Here is a 23,232-nt window from a genome sequence, read left to right as displayed (position 1 = left end):
TACCTAGCAACAGGAAGACTCATCATGGTCTGAACCAATGAGAATCCTTCCTGGTGCTATGGAGGAGGATTCCCCCTGGCATTTTGCAATCTAATGAGATTATGCTTCCGACGGTGCTTCTACCCAAGCCTAGCAGTGCCTGTGCTTGATCCCCAATGGTGGATGGGTAAGTGGGCTTTATGGTTGCATGGAACTCAAATGTTAAAAATAGACCTAGCTAATACAGTACTATACACTACATACAGTGGAATACGAAAGTTTGGGCAACCTTGTTAATCGTCATGATTTTCCTGTATAAATCGTTGGTTGTTACGATAAAAAATGTCAGTTAAATATATCATATAGGAGACACACACAGTGATATTTGAGAAGTGAAATGAAGTTTATTGGATTTACAGAAAGTGCGCAATAATTGTTTAAATCAAATTAGGCAGGTGCATTTTATTGATTCCAAAACCTTTAGAACTAATTATTGGAACTCAAATTTGCTTGGTAAGCTCAGTGACCCCTGACCTACATGCACAGGTGAATCCAATTATAAGGAGGGGTATTTAAGGGGGTCAATTATAGGTTTCCCTTCTCTTAATTTTCTCTGAAGAGTAGCAACATAGGGGTCTCAAAACAACTCTCAAATAACCTGAAGACAAAGATTGTTCACCATCATGGTTTAACGGAAGGATACAGAAAGCTGTCTTAGAGATTTCAGCTGTCTGTTTCCCCAGTTAGGAACATATTGAGGAAATAGAAATAGAAGACCACAGGTTAAGGCTTGAAGTGGCAGACCAAGAAAAATCTTGGATAAACAGAAGCGACGAATGGTGAGAACAGTCAGAGTCAACCCACAGACCAGCACCAAAGACCTACAACATCATCTTGCTGCAGATGGAGTCACTGTGCATTGTTCAACCATTCGGCGCACTTTACACAGGGAGATGCTGTATGCAGACGAAGCCTTTTCGCCGCCCACAGCACAATCAGAGCCGCTTGAGGTATGCTAAAGCACATTTGGACAAGCCAGCTTCATTTTGGAATTAGGTGCTGTGGACTGATGAAACTAAAATGGAGTTATTTGGGCATAACAAGGGGCATTATGCATGGAAGAAAAACAACACAGCATTTCAAGAAAAGCACCTGCTACCTACAGTAAAATATGGTGGTGGTTCCATCATGCTGTGGGGCTGTGTGGCCAGTGCAGGGACTGGGAATTTTGTCAAAGTTGATGCATGGATTTCTCAGTACACAGTATCAGCAGATTCTGGAGACCAATGTCGAGGAATCAGTGACAAAGCTGAAGTTGAGCCAGGGCTGGACCTTTCAACAAGATAACGACCCTAAACACTGCTCAAAATCCACTAAGGCATTCATGCAGAGGAACAAGTACAATGTTCTGGAATGGCCATCTCAGTCCCCAGACCTGAATAGGATTGAAAATATGTGGTGTGAGTTAATGAGAGCTGTCCATGCTGGAAAGCCATCAAACCTGATTGAACTAGAGATGTTTTGTGAAGAGGAATGGTCCAAAATACCTTTAATCAGAATCCAGATTCTCATTGGAACCTACAGGAAGTGTTTAGAGGCTGTAATTTCTGCAAAAGGAGGATCTACTAAAATATTGATTTCATTTATTTTTTGTGGTGCCCAAATTTATGTACCTGCCTAATTTTGTTTAAAGGGAACCAGAGATCATGTAAAGAAAAGCTGTTATACATACCTGGGGCTTCCTCCAGCCCCATACGCACTGATCGATCCCACACCAACATCCACTGCTGCCCGCAACTACGAGAACCGGCTCCCATCGCTTACATCATCGGAGCCAATCTACGCAGGAGAAGTGCCCCCTCTACGTATCTTTCCAGCGGCTGCTGCAGAGATACACAAAGAGCGCACTTCTGGTACGCTAGACTGAATCCGACTGACGGAAGAGCGGGGAGCTGGTTCTCGTAGTTGCGGGCAGCGGTGGATGTTGGTGTGGGATCGATCAGCGCGTATGGGGCTGGAGGAAGCCCCAGGTATGTATAACAGCTTTTCTTTACATGATCTCTGGTTCCCTTTAAACCACAGGTGTCGAACTCCAGGCCTGGAGGGCCAGATCCATGCCAGTGTTTAGGATGGACTGAGAAAGAAAGGAATGTGTTCTACCTGATGGACCACACCTTTCCTGATTCAGTCCCATCAATTCATTTGAGCGGTGTCAAAAATGTGTGAGGACCTCGGCCCTCGTAGGACCAGTTTGACATCCCTGCTTTAAACAATCATTGCACACTTTCTGTAAATCCAATAAACTTCATTTCACTTCCCAAATATCACTGTGTGTGTCTCCTAAGATGTATTTAACTGAAATTTTTTATCGTTACAACCAACGATTTATACAGGAAAATCAGGACGATTAACAACATTGCCCAAACTTTCGCATCCCACTGTATATATACACCCATGTATAAGCGGATCTGCGTATAAGCCGACCCCCAACTTTTATCTTAAAGATCAGGAGAAAAAAAAAACCCAAAACAAATGAATAACCCGAATATAAGCCGAGAGTCAGGTTAACAAAGTGCTGGTGCATGAGACAATTGTGTTTCAAGTATACATTTGCATAAACATTTCAGTAAGAATAACACTTTGCAGTTCAGATTTTGACATTTCCCCCATTACAGCTATTTTGGGAATCGCTGAGCAGAGCGAGCATCCAGACACTACGTTCCTGAAGGAAATAGGCTCCTTACTGATCAGAAGTATACCGTATACTCCGGCGTATAAGACGACCCCCCAACTTTTCCAGTTAAAATATAGAGTTAGGAATATACTCGCCGTATAAGACTACCCCTCTTCCAACGCACACCAAATTAAAAATCATATACTGGTGCTGAGTATAAACAGATACTGGTGCTGTACTGTATGCGTTACCCAATATATCTATATAACAGTATACAGTCAATTGACTTGTTGCATTGGTCAACTCTCCTTAAGCAGATTGGTCAGCTCTCCTTGTCTACCCGTTTATCAGAGCGGTATGGAAGAATAGATTGCGCTCCCTCAGCAGGGAGATCTGAGAGGCGGTTACAGGATAGGACGTATCACCTTGCATCAAATGACACCCGGCGTATAAGACGACCCCAAACTTTTCAGAAGATTTTCAAGGGTTAAAAAGTAGTCTTATACGCAGGAATATACAGTAATTAGCAAAACATTGGAAGAACCTAGAGTCCCAGATTTTTCAGAATAGTAAATCAAGATGGATGATTTACAGTATATGAATATCGCATAGCGAATACAGGAGACCACCTCTAATAGATTTCAATATAGGAACGATTGATGGAATGTGCTAAGGGATGTTTAAGATTATTTAACCATTTTACCGCTGAGGGGTTTTTCCCCTTATGGACCTAAACAATCTTCACATTTCAGAGCTCCTCCCTTTCATTTGTCAATAACTTTATCACTTATCACAACAAAACAATCTATATCTTGTTTTTTTCGCCACCAATTAGGCTTTCTTTGGGTGGTACTTTTTGCTAATAATTATTTTATTCTAAATGCATTCATGGGAATAATAAGAAAACATTTTAAAAAAGTCAATATTTCTCAGATTTCAAGCATTATAGTTTTAAAATAAAATGTGCTACAATAGACAAAGCCCACACATTTTATTTGCCAATTCATCCCAGTTATTACAACGTTTAAATTGTGTCTCTAGTACAATGTATGGTGTTTTATTTGGATATAAAGGTGTATTTTTTCCGTTTTGCGTCTAACTAATTACAAGCTCTCTATTGAAAAAATAACAGTAATATATCCTCATGACATACATACTAAAAAAAAAAAAAGTTGAGTCCCTAAGGTAATTTTATGTATTTTTTTCAAATTACTTTATATATTCACAAATGTTTTATTTTGTCAATTATGGGAGAGTGTGTGTGTGTGTGTGTGTGTGTGTGTGTGTGGGGGGGGGGGGGGGGGGGGGGGGGGTAAGGGATTAATTTTAATGGTAATTTATGTATTTTCATTTAATGCAATGTATGTAGAGTGTAGTTTTACTATTTGGCCACTAGATGCCCCCCCCCCACACTTTATTTCTAAATTTTACTGTAAACGGCGTACACACATTACAGGAAGTAAATTGTGTAGGTTTTCACTTTCATTTTGTCAACGTGCACATGGCATCTCATTGATGCTGGTGATCATTGATCAGAGGCACTTAGATGGGTAAATGGGAACTGTATTCCCATTCCCTAATCTCTCTACTAATGGGCGGCAACAAGAACGCGCACGGGAGTGTGCAAATTGGTGACACGGCGAGGTACACGTGTCTACACCCCTGGAACAGGAAAAGTCCTCCTGTGGGCGTAGATATACTGCCTGAAAATTGGCAACTGGTTCTATAACCTTCGTTATAGAAAGGAAGAGAGAGATGAGAGATGCGGGTGCCTAGGTTTGATTTTATAAGTTTGTGTATGTTGTATGTTTGAGGGAGTAATTGGCTGGGTAAGTGGAGTTGTGATTTTAAGAGAAACTGGGGGAGCAGACATATACCCTCACTTGCCTTGATGTCCACCGCTCCCCCCATTCTCCTGAGCCCCCTATCATACCTCAAAGCCCCCCCCCCCCAGCATCCTCTTCTAAGTCACTGGAGTCAGGCTTACTGCACAGCCGCTGGTCGGGCAGCACACGCCCTACAGCCCGAGACCGGGAGCGCACTGCACATGCGTATGACGCCATGCCCATGACGTAGTGATGTTATACGCGTGTGCAGAGCGCTCCCGGCCACGGGCGAGCGCTGTAGGGCGCGCACAGCTCAACCAGCACCTGCACAGCCAGACTCCGGTGACCCAGAAGAGGGTCTTTTAGCTAAAATGCGGGGGGCAGAAAGGAGAACAGGGGGAGCGGTGGCTGGGCATCAGGGCAAGTGATAGTATATGCCTATAAGATTTTTGCATCTGCTATCCTTTAAGTTTGTTCGATTGTATGAGTTTGTGTATGTTGTATGTCTGAAGGAGTAAATGGGTTGGGAAAGGGAAATCACGAGTGTGGGTGCGTATTAACCCTATTAAGTTGGAGTTTTAATAGTACATGAGGGAACAGTTTGGCATCCCTCTGTCTTGTCGTAACTGAATATAAATAAAGATATTAAAAGATGAGGAGATTTTCAAACTGTGATGCAAACTTTTCCCCATCTAGGGCACAGTGTGATGAAGCCTTCTTTAACTGCTGGGATCTGACCTGAGTTTGAGAAAAAAAAAGTCTGTTTGGTGTGTGAGGGTTGAAAATGTGCATAAAATTCTGAACTGAATTGAAGAATGAATGCATTAAAGGTGGGTACACACATAAGATAAAAGTCTTTGGAAAATGAAAGATCACAAACCAATTTTACCCCCGTCCATGTAGTATGAGAGCCATACCTACACAGTCTATTCTATGGAGCTGAACTCCCCATCAGACAGAAATCTTTGCAAGATGCTGCACACACAGATGCTGTACAGACACAAAAGATCAGTATCTGCAAAAGATCTGTTCCTGCCAAAGATCCGTTCCTGCAAATTGCATTCATAGTCTATGAGATCTGCACATCATCATACACACCTTGTTTAACTGACATTAATCTGCAGATCAGACAATCATCTGCAGCTCTGAAAATACATCCTGGTGAATCTGATCTGCAGATAAATGTCAGTTAAACAAGGTGTGTATGATGATCTGCAGATATCATAGACTATGAATGCATTTTGCAGGAACGGATCTTTTGCAGGAACAGATCTCTTGCAGATACTGATCTTTTGAATGTGTACAGCATCTTTGTGTGCAGCATCTTGCAAAGATTTCTGTCTGATGGGGAGTTCAGCTCCATAGAATAGACTGTGTTAGGTTTGGCTCTCATACTACATGGAAGGGGGTAAAATTGGTCTGTGATCTTTCATTTTCCAAAGACTTATCTGATGTGTGAGAGCTGAGGTGTATTGGGACTGTTATTAGTTCTATGATGGATTGCTGGCAGAGTGATCCTGTTGTCAGGTACTTCGTTACCCCTTTCCTCTGGTGTGGCCGGGAGAGTGGAGCCAACCCCTAAAGCAAAGCATGTCGTCTTCTTTGATGTCTCATCTCTCCCCTCCGGAATGCCCCCCCCCCCCCTCACCCCCCAGTGGTATGCTTCAATGGTTCCCCCTCCGGAATGTGACCCCTCCAACCGTCAGAGTAGTATGCTTAGATGGTACCCCTTCAGAATGTGCCCCCGTCAGAGCAGTAAGGGAGAGGAAGGATTTTACAATGAGCAAACCCTGACTAAATAATTTATACATAATTATAGTAAAAATGAAGCACTTTTTTTTAATTACATTATTTTCCCCGGAGTTTCTCTTTAAATCTAGTTTTTGCGGTTTCCTGGTCTCTGATCAATGACACCTTCATTGAGGTATGCTAGAGCCCAAATCTATGAATTATTGATCCTGTTTATCTCTTTCCTGCTCTCAGAAGCCATTTACTGACAGAAAAGTATTTTATGGCTGTAAGCACTTATCCGTAAGGGATATACTATAGTCTGACCCGGTCCCAACCCGGACAGAAACAGTCACTTGTATACCTGATGTTTAACTCTCAAGCAGAGAAAGAAAAAAAAAGGAACACAGCAGTTATTTGTGTGCTTGGCACTGTGCATACCCATTGTCTATCTCAGGTCACGTCACCTCAGTTGTTCTTTAAAATTAAGGGAAAAAAACATTTATTGGACAGTATTTTTTTTTCAAAGAAAGTCTAGATTGAACTGTAAATGATCAAACAAAAACCAATGCCCAAAAGATTATTATCCCATTTAATAAAAGCCCAGGATTTTTCATCCATGGGCTGCGTCCATGTCAAAACTCCAAATGCGCAGGTGCGCAGCCGCGGCTTTTGCCATGCGAGCGGTGCAATTGAGTACTAGCGGGCATCCATGTGTGGGTGTTTGGGGGCACACATTCGGGATCTGCTGTGGGGCACACATTCGGGATCTGCTGTGTGTCAATTTCGCATTGATTTATAAAGTGCCAACATATTCTGTGGTGTTGTACAAAGTAGAACACAAACATGGGGTACTTAATACAGACAATGGTATACACGAAATATAGCCACTGGCACAAAAATACAGAACTGGCAGACAGCAATTACAGGGACAACTGCAACATGATCAATAAAATGTATAACAGATTCAAGACACAAAAAGGGGAAAGACCAGTGTATAAGAAGGAAATAAAAGTCAAACTTACTCACAACTCAAGGATCCCGTGACCTCACAAGAGACGAAAGCCGTTCTTTACACCTGTGGCATAGAAAACGTTCCATAAATAGACACACACTACAGAATGAACTTATATGGATAAAATACTGCAGACCTTGACAGATACAAAAGCTCAAGGTAGTCTGGCAGCCAATGCTAGAGCCATCAGCTTAGTTCTACTTTCCATTTTGCAATCCTCAATAAGTCATTACTTTCTATTTCATGCAGAATGAAACCAGCTAATTGTGAGGGAGGATAGGTGAGTATAGATGACCGCTGGAGGGGGAGAATGAACAGAGTGTAGATCAAGTATGGAGACAAAGTAAAAGGGATGGGTAAGGGCTGCAATTCCATCTTTTTAAAGTGGACCTGAACTATTGCACAGGACAGAAAAAAAAATAAAATAATAAATGCACCCTGTATGTATTTATAGAGTTTAGCCTGTCTAATTCCCATCATCTGTGACTAATCACAAGCATAATTTGCTCTCTCATCTGTGTCAACTGGTTGCCTCAGCAGAGCAGCTAATTTGTAAACACAGGATGTTAACCCTATGTCTGCTTCCATGAAAGCAGGAAGTAGACATGCTGCAGAGTTCTGTAGGCTGTAACAAAGAAATATTTTTCTTTAAAGTGAACCAGAGACAAAGCACCCTCATGTATATTACCATATATATCAGTGGGAACATTAGAGAAAACACCTACCCTGCTTTCTGTTTCATCCTTCACTGCACAGCTTGTTTCCTATCAGACCTGATAATATATATATGGTAAAATACATGAGGGCGCTTCGTCTCTGGTTCACTTTAGAGGTTATTATACTCCCTCTTTTAGAGCAGAGGAAGTTCAGGAGTTCAGGTCCACTTACAGGTGCAAATACATGGTACAATTATTCCTTATTTTTGGAGGGGGGGGGGGGGGGGGGGTGATTACATAATTTCATTAGATTGAATATAAAAAGGGTTTACAACATGTGTGATCAGAATTTTATTGGGAAAAAAAAAAATGGGAATATCGTTCGTTTTTCTTGATCGAAAAACAGGATATTTTCAACTTTCTTGTGATTCAATCGTTTTGGTAGAAAAAAAAAACCGTGAAAATTGAATGTATGTATGTATGTATGTATGTATGTATGTATGTATGTATGTATGTATGTATGTATGTATGTATGTATGTATGTATGTATGTATGTATGTATGTATGTATATATATATATATATATATATATATATATATATATATATATATATATATATACCCACACACCCCGTGTATGGACACCATTAAGCATACCAGAAGAGTTTCAGGAGAAGAAAAGCCACCTATCTCAGTACTAGGAAGCTACTGGATAGTCCAGAGACCTCCCATAACCCCCTTAAGCTCACCGGCCCAGCCCCGGGTCCTTCTGAACATATTTGACAAGAGCTGTTGATTAAAGGCTGCGGCTCCATAGAACATGAGCACACCCGTACTGCGCATGCACAAGTACAGTCCGCGCATGCCCATTAGAACGAAGTCACTCTTGCACAGATCATTCCTCCATGCACAAGTGAATTCATTCTACTGCGCATGCGTGGAACATGCTCGCCACTGTCCAGATGTACGCGCTCCTACAAGAATGGAAGAATGGCTAAAAGAAAAGTCCCAAGCAGCAGCGGTGGACCAGAGGAGGATGGGGGACATCTCCGGACCATCCCCAGGCCTCCCACTACCGAGTTAGGTAACTAACATATCATTTTATTCCTAACAGATTTGCTTTAAAGGACAACTGAACTGAGGGATATGGAGGCTATAATATTTAATATCTGCTAAACCATACCAGTTGCCTGGCATCTTGCTGATCTATTTGGCTGCAGTAGTGTCTAAGTGACAGCAGAAACAAGCATGCAGCTAATCCTGTCAGGTGTGACAATGTCCGAAACACCTGATCTGCTGCATGCTTGTTAAGGGTCTGTGGCTGAAAGCATTAGAGGCAGAGGATCAGCAGGGCTGCCAGGCAACTGGTATTGCTTAAAAGGAAATAAATATGGCAGCCTTCATATATATCTCTTGCTTCAGTTGTCCTTTAATTAATCTGATGTTGGATTTAAGGAAGCAAAACAAAGATAATGTCAAGTGTAATGTCAAGTGTACACCTAGCGATTTTGACAGCCGATCGACCAAGAGACAGACGTCTCTGAATGAAACTTTGGGAATCGATCTCATGATGTCGCCTCACCTCCGACGACGCTGCGCCCCTAGTGTGTGCCCCCCATTGTGCCTGCGCATGAATACTTTATTTGTCATGTCCGCTGCTGTCTCGGTCCTCTTCCTTCACCTTTCAGTGCTCATCCCTTTCATTTGCCAATCGCTTAATCACTACTAATCACAATGAGATCTATATCTTGTTTTTTTCACCGCCAATTGGGCTTTTTGGTGTTATTTGTTTTCAGTAATTACTTTATTTTCTATGCATTTTAAAGGGAAAAACAAGGAAAAAATGAAAAAATACTATTTCTCCAATTTCATCCCCGTATAGTTTTAATATAAACACTGCTACTGTGCATAAAACTCACACATTTCATCTGCCTATTTGCCCTGGTTATTACAAGATTTTAATTTATCACAAGATTTTAATTATGTCCCTAGTACAAAGTATGGTGACAATATATTATTTGGAAATAAAGGTGATTTTTTTTCTTTGGTGGTTTTTTTTTCACTATTTTCACGTGCATGGGAATGCACGTGCACACGCAGAAGCGCGCACAGCAGCAGCAGCACTGTTTGACTTATAAAAACTTCCTGGAGCCATTAAGAGGCTCTAGCACAGTGATGGCTAACCTCTTAGAGGCCGAGTGCCCAAACTGCGACCTAACACCGACTTATTTACCTCCAAGTGCCAATGGGGGGCATCAATGCGGCGTGCGCAGCGGCAAAAAATGGGCGTGGCCATGATATTGTATGGGCGGAGCTAACGTAATGATGTAACAGCGAGGCATAAGAAAGCAGTGTTTCCGCCATGATGTAGTGAAACGAGGATTCGCATCATGGGTGTGCAGAAACTGTATGATGCTATTTATACCCGCCGTAACCACCAAAGCAGCAAATATAGGCAACTATGACCATTAAGGGCTCATTCACACTATGTGCTGCGCGGTCAGTTTTGACGCAACGCACATAATGTAAGATTTATATGGTAACATGAAAGTCAATAGACTTCCATGTTACCATTCACACTACAGGTGTGCGTTCCCATGCGTTACGTCGTAACGCATCTGGGAACATTTTAACGCACATCGCATACGTTTCCCCGATGGGTACAGCTGCCGACGTCCACACTTTAGCGCACCACAACGTGCATTCCGTGCGATCCCTGTGCGTTGGCAGCGCATGCATGAAATCGCATTCGTGCATACGTTCTGTAGTGTGAATGAGCCCTTAATAATAAATGCAGCAACAGTTACCCCAGACACCAGAAAATAAACGCAATGTGTGCAACATTTCAGCAGAAAATCTTGCAATGTGGGCCACATTTCACCAGAAAACAAACGCAGTGGGCCACATTTCACCAGAAAATAGACGCAGTGGGCCACATTTCACCAGAAAACAAACGCAGTGGGCCACATTTCACCAGAAAACAAACGCAGTGGGCCACATTTCACCAGAAAATAGACGCAGTGGGCCACATTTCACCAGAAAACAAACGCAGCGGGCAGCATTTCACCAGAAAACAAACGCAGTGGGCCACAATTCACCAGAAAACAAACGCAGTGGCCCACATTTCACCAGAAAACAAACGCAGTGGGCCACAATTCACCAGAAAACAAACGCAGTGGGCCACATTTCACCAGAAAACAAACGCAGCGGGCAGCATTTCACCAGAAAACAAACGCAGCGGGCAGCATTTCACCAGAAAACAAACACAGCAGGCAGCATTTCACCAGAAAACAAACGCAGTGGGCAGCATTTCACCAGAAAACAAACGCAGTGGGCCACATTTCACCAGAAAACAAACGCAGCGGGCAGCATTTCACCAGAAGACAAACGCAGCGGGCAGCATTTCACCAGAAAACAAACACAGCAGGCAGCATTTCACCAGAAAACAAACGCAGTGGGCCACATTTCACCAGAAAACAAACGCAGTGGGCCACATTTCACCAGAAAACAAACGCAGTGGGCCACAATTCACCAGAAAAACGCAGTGGGCCACATTTCACCAGAAAACAAACGCAGCGGGCAGCATTTCACCAGAAAACAAACGCAGCGGGCCACATTTCACCAGAAAACAAACGCAGCGGGCAGCATTTCACCAGAAAACAAACGCAGTGGGCAGCATTTCACCAGAAAACAAACGCAGTGGGCCACATTTCACCAGAAAACAAACGCAGCGGGCAGCATTTCACCAGAAGACAAACGCAGCGGGCAGCATTTCACCAGAAAACAAACACAGCAGGCAGCATTTCACCAGAAAACAAACGCAGTGGGCCACATTTCACCAGAAAACAAACGCAGCGGGCCACATTTCACCAGAAAACAAACGCAGTGGGCCACATTTCACCAGAAAACAAACGCAGCGGGCAGCATTTCACCAGCAAACAAACGCAGTGGGCCACATTTCACCAGAAAACAAACGCAGTGGGCAGCATTTCACCAGAAGACAAACGCAGCGGGCAGCATTTCACCAGAAAACAAACGCAGTGGGCCACATTTCACCAGAAAACAAACGCAGTGGGCAGCATTTCACCAGAAGACAAACGCAGCGGGCAGCATTTCACCAGAAAACAAACGCAGTGGGCCACATTTCACCAGAAAACAAACGCAGTGGGCAGCATTTCACCAGAAGACAAACGCAGCGGGCAGCATTTCACCAGAAAACAAACGCAGTGGGCCACATTTCACCAGAAGATAAACGCAGCGGGCAGCATTTCACCAGAAAACAAATGCAGTGGGCCACAATTCCCCAGAAAACAAACGCAGTGGGCAGCATTTCACCAGAAGACAAACGCAGCGGGCAGCATTTCACCAGAAAACAAACGCAGTGGGCCACATTTCACCAGAAAACAAACGCAGCGGGCAGCATTTCACCAGAAGACAAACGCAGCGGGCAGCATTTCACCAGAAAACAAACGCAGCGGGCCACAATTCCCCAGAAAACAAACGCAGTGGGCAGCATTTCACAGTAAATAAACACAATGTGGGAAACATAGCATTTAGCAGAAAATAACAGTGGGCCGCATTTCACCTGCAAAAAAAGTAATGTACTCACCTGACAGAAGTCTTCTCTCTCGGCTGGGCTCTGGCGCGCATCTCCCCCGGACGTTCCTTCTGCAGCTGAGTCTCCCGCGCTGCCGCTGACAGGCAGAGTGCAGGGCTACGGGAAGATGGCGCCCGAAGCCCTGTACTGGAGACAGTCTCCAGTACAGGGCTTCGGCGGCCATCTTGCCGTAGCCCTGGTCTGCCTCCCGGGAGACTGCGGGGCTGCGGGCCATGAACTGGCACGGCGGCGTCTAATAGACGCTGCGGCCAGTTCATAAGCAGCGGTGGCGTGCCAGCAGATTAGGCTACGCGTTCCGGGCCCGGCACGCGTGCCATAGGTTCGCCACCGCTGCTCTAGCAGGACGTTTCTCTAAGTCAGCTTGTCATTAAGTGGATAATTTTGACTTCAGGTGCACGTTAAAGGGAACCAGAGACGAAGCCCCCTCATGTATTTTACCATATATATCAGTAAGAACATTAGAGAAAACACTTACCATGCTCTCTGTTTCCTCCTCACTGCTAAAAGTGTCTGTTAGCAGCAGTCACAAGAATCCCAGGCTGAGCAATTAAATCTGGCTTTGCTGGGAATGATTATTGCTGAGTCATTATAGCAAAGCCACAAGGGGGCAGGCTTGGGCTTGAAATAACACCACAGGAGACAGACTTAGCTATAATCTTTCTGTAGCAAAGCTAGACGGAGCAGCCTGACTTCTCAGTCGGGGTTCTTATCAGAGGTGATTACAGTCAGATTACACAGAGAACAATGAAACAAAGGGCAGATTAGGTGTTTACTGTCATGTTCCCACTGATTTATAAGGTAAAATACAAGAGGGTGCTTCATCTCTGGTTCTCTTTAAAGAGGAACTGCAGTGAAAACAAAATAATGAATAACTTTGCTTATTTTTTACAAGATTACTTTATAAATGATTTAGTTAGCGTTTGCCCCTTGTAGAATCTTTCCTCTCCCTGATTTACATTCTGACATTTATCACGGGTGGTGGCAGGTGCAGCTCTGCGAAATGTTTGTTTACTAAGCCAGCAGAAATAATACCTGGTCTCCCATAATGCTCTGGGAAGAAACTTAAGCATAGCTAAATTGCCTAGGCTGTGACAGGGCTAGGGCTACACACCAATGAACAGCAATGTACAGCTACAGGAAGTGTTTCTGATGCTGAAACCAGGAAAATACCATAAAAGTGGGTATCCTGAATGTGTCACTACAGGGCCTCTAAAAAAAATATGCTAGAATTCATCAGCGCTACCCAAGAATATGGGCTTCTGGGTGCTTTAAAAATCGCCAGCGCTTTAAAAAGCGCTTGGCTAATGTATTTCAATGGATGGCTCACACCAGAGTGATGCGATTTTCTCCCAAACGCAAACGCGGGTCCTGCAGCTTCTCTGCTGATTTCTGAGGCGATTCAGCCTCAATGTTAAGTATAGGAAAGTGGAAAATCGCTCTGAAAAGCGCTATATCAGAGAGATTTTCCAAGCGTTTTAGTTACAGTAACGCTGTAACAGAGCAGCTTCTGTAACAAAAAAATAATAAACGCTCCAAAAATCGCTCGGCATGCTTAGAAAATCGCTCTGCACATACCGAGAAAAAAATGACTTCAAAAAGCACAGATTACGCTAGCGATTTTTGGTGTGCACCGGCCCTAAAACTGATTTATGGTTATTAAAGCTACATCTTTTCATCTGAGTTTGCAAAAAAGCTGTGAGTGTCTAAAGCCCTACTTACACTTTGATATGGTGTCCGTTTCCGAATCGGTATCACCCATACCGCTGCAAAGCCGCAGCCACATCGCTATTGCCATGCACAGCTATAGGGAATCAGATGCTTGCGGCATTAAAGGGAACCTAAACTGTGAAGGATATGGATTTTTCCTTTTAACCCTCCTGGTGGTTTGCAAAAAAATCGCCAGGGGGCAGCAAATCTTTTTTTTTTTATTTTTTTTATTTTTTTTCATGTAGCGAGACAAAGTCTCGCTACATGATAGCCGCTGCTCAGCGGCATCCCCCCAGCCCCTCCGATCGCCCGGCGATCGGAGATCCGGAGATCCCGTTCAAAGAACGGGATCTCCCGGAGGGCTTCCCCCGTCGCCATGGCGACGGGGCGGGATGACGTCACCGACGTCATCGACGTCGTGACGTCAAAGGGGATTCCGATCCACCCCATAGAGCTGCCTGGCACTGATTGGCCAGGCAGCGCACGGGGTCTGGGGGGCGGCTGCGGCGCGACGGATAGCGGCGGATCGGCGGGTAGCGGCGGCGATCGGACACTGCACGCAGCTAGCAAAGTGCTAGCTGCGTGCAGCAAAAAAAAAAATTATGCAAATCGGCCCAGCGGGGCCTGAGCGGTGCCTTCCGGCGGCTTACCCCGAGCTCAGCTCGGGCTTACCGCCAGGAAGGTTAAAATAATACCAGTTTCCTGACTCTCCTGCTGATCCTGTGTCTCTAATACTTCTAGCCACAGCCCCTGAACAAGCCTGCAGATCAGGTGCTCTGACTGAAGTCAGACTGGATTAGCTGCATGCTTGTTTCAGGGTGTGATTCAGCCACTACTGCAGCCATAGAGATCAGCAGGACTGCCAGACAACTGGTATTGTTTAACAGGAAACATCCATATCACTCTCAGTTAAGGTTCCCTTTAAACTGCAGCACGCTGTCCAGTATCACACTGACATATGAGTTAGACAGCCTACCAGGCAGCTTTTCCCGTGTGACTCAGATGTGGGGAAATGCTGCGTATACCACACAAGTGGGAACAGACACTAAATCTGCCCTGGAAACTCAAATATTCATTTGGAACCCATACTCTCCAGAAACTCCCATTATCCTGCGTGAAGTAACTTCATAAGAGAACAACATTATCAATCATTGCAGCAGGATGACCCGTCAGTTTGGCATTTCCTGCTGGGGAAAACCCTTGGAATGACTTATCCTGCAACAAACCATGATGAAAGAGTTACAAACATCCTTGTAATGTACATTATTGACTCTGGGGAATCATTTCCCGTGACAAAAGCATTTCCTTTTACATACAACTCAATTGAACATCAGGGATATAAAGAAACAACCCAAGCACTCATGGAGGCATGCCTAGGCATAAAGCTCCTATCAGCTTTATCTGAACTGAGTGGGATACGGAGGCTGACATATTAATTTCCTTTTAACCAATGCACATTGCCTGGCTGTCCTGCTGATCCTCTGCCTCTAATGGCCCATACTCACGGGCTACAAATGTTGCCGCAACACACGGCGCGCGCGTGTTGCAGCGACAGGTCGCCCGTGAGTATGCGGCATTGCACAGGAACGCACCCCGAACCGTCGCTGATGTCGCCGGGCGATTGAACCGCTCAATCGCCAGGCGACAGTCGCCGCCGCAACTCCGCCGGAACTGTCGCTAGTCCGCGTGAGTACGCGGACTGGCGACAGCAACAAGATAAGAAATGCATTGGGCTTCCGGCGGGGGGAGGAGCAACAGCGACAGTTTCCGCAGAATCAGTTGCCAGGTCCCTCCGCCGTGTGTATGCGGAGGGACCTGGCGCTGAGCTGTCGCCGGCCTGTCGCGCACACGCTCACGTGTGCTGGCGACAGGCCAAAAAGTTGCCCGTGAGTATGGGCCATAAGACTCGTACACACGTGCCACTATTCTGACCAACTATCATCCAAACTTGGTCTGTTGAAAGCTAGTTGGGCATGTGTAGGCCTGACAAACAACTAGACGAGTGACTGATAACTGGCAGTTTGCCCGTGAACACCCAATGAATGCAAAACATGCACACGACCGCACGCACAACCTGATGACCTCCACACGTCTAGACCAGGGGTGTCAAACTCAAATACAAAGTGGGCCGAAGTTGTACACTGGAACCTAGTCAAGGGCCGACCTCAATGTCTACTGGTTACCTTCCCTCTATTATAAAGTTCCCAGGTTGCCCCTAATCCCTCCCCTATACAGTTCCCTGGTATCTAGTGCTTTCCCTGGTGGTCTAGAATGGGCCAAACATAATGCAAAGTGGGGAAACCACTTGATGATCAAATTTAATGGCTGAGGGCCAGATTTGGGCCGCGGGCAAGAGTTTGACATGTATGGTCTAGACCAGGCATGGGCAAACTCGGCCCTCCAGCTGTTACAGAACTACAAGTCCCACAATGCATTTGCCTTTAGGAGTCATGACTGTGGCTGTCAGACTCCTGCAATGCATTGTGGGACTTGTAGTTCCTTAACAGCTGGAGGGCCAAGTTTGCCCATGCCTGCTCTAGACGGACAATGACCAACTCATTTACATAATGCGCACGACGGACTACGCATTCAAAACTAGTACACATCCTTCAAACCACTTGTACACACAGACCAACTGCACAATATCAGACGACCGTAGGCCAACATACAGCCGATAGTTGGATCAGGCGCAACGCCTGTTATCAGTCGCTCGTCATGTCGTTTGCACACCTAAATACGCCTGATTATCGTCTAACACACTAAAGCCAGAAGATAATCAGGCAGTTTAGTTGGACGTGTGTATGTAGCTTCACAGTGACATCGTGCAGTTGGCCACATGTGCACAAGTCATTTGAACGACTTGTTCTTGTTTTGAATGTGGCCATATTGTGCAGTCTGTCTTTCAGCAAAGCGTGTAATATGCAAATTAGTTGGTCGTTTAGTTGGTTGGTGCACTGAAAATAAAAGTCCTGCGTTCGCTTGGTCGTGCAGATGGTCATACGCTTGTGTTGAAAGGGTGTTCAAGCTTTTATTACTTTTCGTCATAGACCCTGAACAGGCATGCAGATCAGGTGCTCTGACTGAAGTGTGACTGCAGTGTTCTCCCCAGAGCCAAATAAGTGGGCGGGCCGCCCGGGTAAGATTAAACCCAGCCCGGCTGCCAACACATGGCTGTAAATGAAGCCAGCGCTGTTCTGCTCTTGAGTCATCTGTGTTATAAATCACCGCCCGGCTGACAGCACGTTCCTGCAAAGAGAGAAGCCAGTGCTGTTCTCGGCGCTAGTCTACTTTAGGGGACCCACCGCAAATCCCTAGACCACAGGTGTCGAGCTCCAGGCCTGGAGGGCCAGATCCATGCCAGTGTTTAGTATGCACTGAGATAGAGAGGAATGTGTTATACCTGATGGACCACACCCTTCCTGATTTAGTCCCATCAATGAATTTGAGCTGTGTCAAAAATGTGTGAGGATCTCGGCCCTCGCAGGACCGGTTTGACATCCCTGCCCTAGACGCTTTCAGCTGTGCTGCAAAACGGAACAAATGTCCGCTTTCACCTTGTTTAAACCCCCCACGAGGTCATTAGATTGGCATGGACTGGGCAGGACTATTTACGTCGTCATCAGGCGGCTGCTGTGTTCCCAGGATCATTTAGTAAGTCAGGATTCTCAGTAAGCCAGACAGTGAGTGAAGCTGCGGGTCGACGAATGGGATTCCGGAGAGGAAAGTTATATGTGCCTGCAGCTTCTGTGCGAGTATGTGAGAGCAGCCACGCTGTCCTCCCGTACCCCCCTCCCTCCCCTCCATTCTGAACCTGTTCTCTGGAAGCAGCCAGGTGTAAAAAGCCATTCCATCAGAACTTCTCCCTACCCCCCTCCTGGCAGAACTGATAAGGACCTGGGGCTTGCAGAGATGAGACTGTAGGGTCCTAATGCTGGCATGCTAAAGTAAAGGTGCCCATACATCTGGCGATGATGGGCAGATTCGACCGAGAGACAAATCGCTCTCTGATCAAATCTGATTAGAGATGGTTCTGTTGGGTGCCCATACACTGCAGATCGATTCCGGATTGATTTCAGCTTGAAATCTCTCAGGAATCATCCGAATCCGCCCCCCCCCCCACCCCTAGTGTATAAATGTACCCCCTGTGTGTGCATTTATACATTACCTGTCCTGTCTCACCCACTGCGCAGTGCCCATCTGTCTGCCGCTTCCTGCTCCTCCATTTGCACTTCACATGCTGCAGGCGTTTATTGCGTGGCATGTGACGTCACCCATGTGCTATACGCCAGCAGCGTGAGGCACAAATGGAAGAGGAAGAAGCTGGAGACAGATGGGCACTGTGCGGGGGGGGGGGGGGGGGGGGGGGCAACATAGGACAGGTAATGTAGAAATACACACGGGGGCACATTTACACACTTGGGGGAACAGCGCTGGGGGTTTCGTAGTTCATCCCGATACGATATCGCTCACAACCAATAAAACATGGCAGCCCAGCATCTTGCAACATGTCGGTCATCCCAAAATAGGTTGCAACGTCGATTAGGCATGCTCTTGGCGGCACCAATTTTGATCCAATTTGATAATAATTATCGAATTGGGTGGTTGATCAGCCGCCAAGTCGAGAAAAGTATGGCCAACTTAAGTAAACCTCAATATGTGTTTTACTGACTGAAGTTTTCGTTGACTGACGTAGGCCCGGTGCACACCAAAAACCGCTAGCAGATCCGCAAAATTCTAGCAGATTTTGAAACGTTTTTTCTTCTTTTTCTGTAGCGTCTCAGCTAGCGTTTTGCGGTTTTGTGTAGCGGTTTTGGTATAGTAGATTTCATGTATTGTTACAGTAAAGCTGTTACTGAACAGCTACTGTAACAAAAACTCTGGCAAAACCGCTTTGAACAGGCGTTTTTGAGAGCGGTTTGCGTTTTTCCTATACTTAACATTGAGGCAGAAACGCATCCGCAATCCAAAAAATGCCTCACCCCGGGAGTATGCTTTTTTGCAAAACGCCTCCCGCTCTGGTGTGACCCACCCCATTGAAATACATTACCCAAGCGTATCCGCAGCCGCAAGTGGATCGCAAAACGCAGCCGAACCGCTCTGGTGTGCACTAGGCCAAAGTGACAGAAAGGGAAAGAAATATAGATTTTTACTTACCTTGGACCTGTAGTCCTTCAGGTCCCTCGCTGTCCTCCCAGTCTCCTTTATTATGTGTTCCTCCAAAATCAATCTGGCTGGGCTACTGCGCATGTGCTGAGCTGGCCATGTGCCTCCTCAATTGTGCATCCGTGTCCTGCAGCATTCTGTGCATGCACATTTGAGACATTGTACAAACTGCGCATGCCCAGAACGCTGCTGGCCATGGGAAATGAATTGAGAAGGTGTGTATGGCTCGCACAGCACATGGTGTGACAGGTGCACAACATAGTGGACCTGGGGGACAGCAAGACACCTGAAGGACTACAGGGGGCTGGAAGACGCCCCAGGTAAGTAACATTTAACTGCTTTCCCTCACTTTAGGTCGTCTTTAATTACTAATTGAATCCTACCATAGTCATAGTCTAATGTCCTACCATATTATTATCATGTATTTATATAGCTTAGACATCTCCTGCAGCACTTCACAGAACACAAAGTCATGTCACTGACTGTCCTCAGAGGAGCTCACAATCTAATCCGGTCATAGTTTAATATCCTACCATATTTATTATGATGCATTTATAGCACTGACATCTTCTGCCACACTTTACAGAGTACATAGTCATGTCACTGACTGTCCTCAGAAGCTCACAATCTAATCCTACCATATTCCTAGTCTAATGTCCTACCATATTATTATTATGTAGTTATATAGCACTGACATCTGCTGCAGCACTTTACAGAGTACATAGTCATGCCACTGACTTTCCTCAGAGGAGCTTACAATCTAATCCCTGCCATAGTCATAGCTCCGCCCAAGCCACGCCCACATCCAGTTGCATGGTAACACTTTTTTTGTGCTGGCCCTTCATTCCCCCGGTTGCTCCCCACCCGGCTACTTTTTCACGCCACCTGGCTGGAAAAAAATTCTGGGGAGAACACTGGACTGGGCTAACCCCATGCTTGTTTAAGGTGTGTGATTCAGATACTACTGCAGCCAGAGAGATCCGCATGACAGCCAGGCAACTAACAGGAAATAAATGTGGCAGCTTCCATATCCCACTCACTTCAGGTGTCCTTGAACCACTTCCGCTCCACCGGGACGAGTAACTACTTCCCTGCAAAATCCAACAACAAAGCGTAGGGACGTAGCTACTACGTCCCTTGCCGCCGTGCACTCCAGCTCGCCTCTGCGCTCATACTTGCGTTACTTAGGTTAGACAGGAGATCAATGAGTGGGAACACAGTTCCCACTCATGGATTAAAGTCCCCGTGTGAATGACCGACACCATCAATGAGATGGCGCAGTCATTCACAAGAACCGATACTTGCACGTCCACGCATTACTTGCTGTTTGTGTAGTAATACTATGCACAGGAACGTTATGCGCGAGGACATCATGTGGCCAAATAGTAAAATTACATCTACAAACATTTTTTTTCATTAAAGAGTAACTGTTAGCCCCCAAAGTGAAATTTAAATCTCTACAGCAATGTTTTATTTAGTATTAAAGTGATCCAAAAAGCCAATGCAGAACTTAAAAATCAATATAATTTTGTTACTATGTAGCCTTCTGCCCAAGCTAATGACGCAAAGCCGCATATCTGATACTGATGAGCATGCCTATGTCTGCCCGACCCCCCTCTCCCCCCTCTCCCCCCCAGGACCAGGTGCTGATCTATTCACAAACAGCTGACCGCTCTGACAGGGAGAGAGAGCGGCAGCACTTCCAGCGCAGCCACGGCGGAGCAGCCGCCACCGAGTCACATGTGAGACATGTGAGAGAGATGCACGGTGGCGGCTGCTCCGCCGTGGCTGCGCTGGAAGTGCTGCCGCTCTCTCTCCCTGTCAGAGCGGTCAGCTGTTTGTGGTGCGAATAGATCGGCACCTGGTCCTGGGGAGGGAGAGGGGGGTCGGGCAGACATAGGCATGCTCTGCATGCTCATCAGTATCAGATATGCGGCTTTGCGTCATTAGCTTGGGCAGAAGGCTACATAGTAACAAAATTATATTGATTTTTAAGTTCTGCATTGGCTTTTTGGATCACTTTAATACTAAATAAAACATTGCTGTAGAGATTTAAATTTCACTTTGAGGGCTAACAGTTACTCTTTAACAGACATTTTTCTACAATTTAAATTAACCTCCCACACTCCCCAATAGTTACAACCAAAACAATGTTTGTCGTATTTATACAGCAGTAACTTTTTAACTACTTAGTGATATAGATCTTGTCTTTTTCAGTACAATCTGGGCTTTCTTTGGGTAATATTTTCCTCCCAAAATTTTATTTTATAGTCATTTTATGGGGGAAAATTAGGTATAAATGCAGAATTTTTTCTTCAACATTCCTAATATTCACATGACACGTCCCAGTTATAAAACACATAAAAATGAATTGTTTAGCCCTTCCCGGTTAAAACGATAACCCATAAGCCATATTTTATCATTAATTGAGTATGTGGTGGACCGTTATCCCCGGCCTGCACGTTTGTGGCGATCGGATGCGTTCCCGAGGCCAATAGTTCAGGGGCCATATCTCTGTACAGATGCATCACTAGGCAACAAGAGAGCGATTCATCTGTAGAGCATTGGGGCCCCAAACTTTCACCCTAGCGATCGCATTCGATTGCTACAGGCGGCAGTCATTATTAGTTTATAAACAGGTGAAGGTATTGTAGGGGGTTGGTAATGGGTTTGTAGGCTAGGTTGGGGTTAAAAAATTAACTAGGGTTTAAAAAAAAATTACACTTTTTATTTTATTGGGACTATAACACTTTCATAGTTTATTTTAAACTTTATTGAATGATTGTTGCTATTAGGTAGCAGCAATCATTCACAGGTTCGTGCATGTGCACACGCAAGAATGTGCATGCGAGGCGGCTTTTAATGCAGGCTGTAGATTCTACGTCCTGAAATATAGAGGAGCACTAATTAGGGCATAGAATCTACGTCCTGGAATCTTAGTGGTTAATATGTCTGTCAAGAGGTTATATTACTGTTACTTTTTAAATTATGGGCTTGTAATTAGTGATGGACGCAAAACTGAAAAAATGCACCTTTATTTCCAAATAAAATATTGGCGCCATACATTGTACTAGGGAAAAAATTTAAACATTGCAATAAACGGGACAAATGGGCAAGTAAAATGTGTGTGTTTTAATCATTGTAGCATGTATTATTTTAAACTATAATGGCCAAAAACTGAGAAATAATGAGAAATAATTTTTCCCTTTGTCTTTTTCCTGGTAAAACAAAATTAGAATAAATTCGTAGCGAAAAGTACCCCCCAAAGAAAGTCTAATTGGTGGCAAAAAAAAACAAGATATAGATTGTTTCATTGCGATAAGTAGTAATAAAGTTATAGGTGAACGAATAGAAGGAAAATTGCTCTGGTTTTTTAAAGTGTACCAGAGCTCTAGAAAAGAAAAAGTTTTATACATACCTGGGGCTTCCTCCAGCCCCATAAGCCTGGATCGCTCCCACGCTGCCGTCCTCAGCTGTCTTCAGCTCCGGTATCGGGTCCCGTAACTTCAGCCAGTCGGGGCCAGTCTACGCAGGAGACGTGCGCCTTCTACGTAAATTTCCAGCAGCTGATGGAAAGATATGCAAAGAGCGCACTTCTGTTACGCCAGATTGGCCGCGACTGACAGAAGTGACGGGACCCGATACCGGAGCTGCGGGCAGCAGAGGACGGAGGCATGGGAGCGATCCAAGCTTAGGGGCTGGAGGAAGCCCCAGGTATGTATACATTTTTTTCTTTTCTAGAGCTCTGGTTTACTTTAAGGGGAAAAATCCCTTGGAGGTGAAGTGGTTAAACCTCCATAGTTCCATTCACTCCCCAACAATGTAATGTATTGTCTTAAACATTTACTGCATTTCCACTTGCAGCG

At 45.1% G+C, this 23,232-nt stretch overlaps 1 protein-coding gene across 3 annotated transcripts in view; it reads right to left on the bottom strand.

Moving 5' to 3' along the window:
* Positions 1-23,232, bottom strand: part of TRAF2 (TNF receptor associated factor 2) — a 182,760-nt gene that overhangs the window by 80,874 nt on the left and 78,654 nt on the right. For 2 of the 3 annotated variants that reach the window (XR_011023232.1, XM_068248957.1), the window contains exon 3: positions 7,233-7,285. The gene's annotated coding sequence lies outside the window, so the exon portion shown is untranslated. The remainder of the gene's footprint in view (positions 1-7,232; positions 7,286-23,232) is intronic. The other variant, XM_068248958.1, reaches the window with a different exon arrangement.

The sequence above is a fragment of the Hyperolius riggenbachi genome, chromosome 8 (assembly GCF_040937935.1).
Source record: "Hyperolius riggenbachi isolate aHypRig1 chromosome 8, aHypRig1.pri, whole genome shotgun sequence".
In the NCBI taxonomy this organism is placed as follows: domain Eukaryota; kingdom Metazoa; phylum Chordata; class Amphibia; order Anura; family Hyperoliidae; genus Hyperolius; species Hyperolius riggenbachi.
The sequence above is the reverse complement of the archived record's forward strand: the minus strand, read 5'-3'. Positions and strand labels throughout refer to the sequence as shown.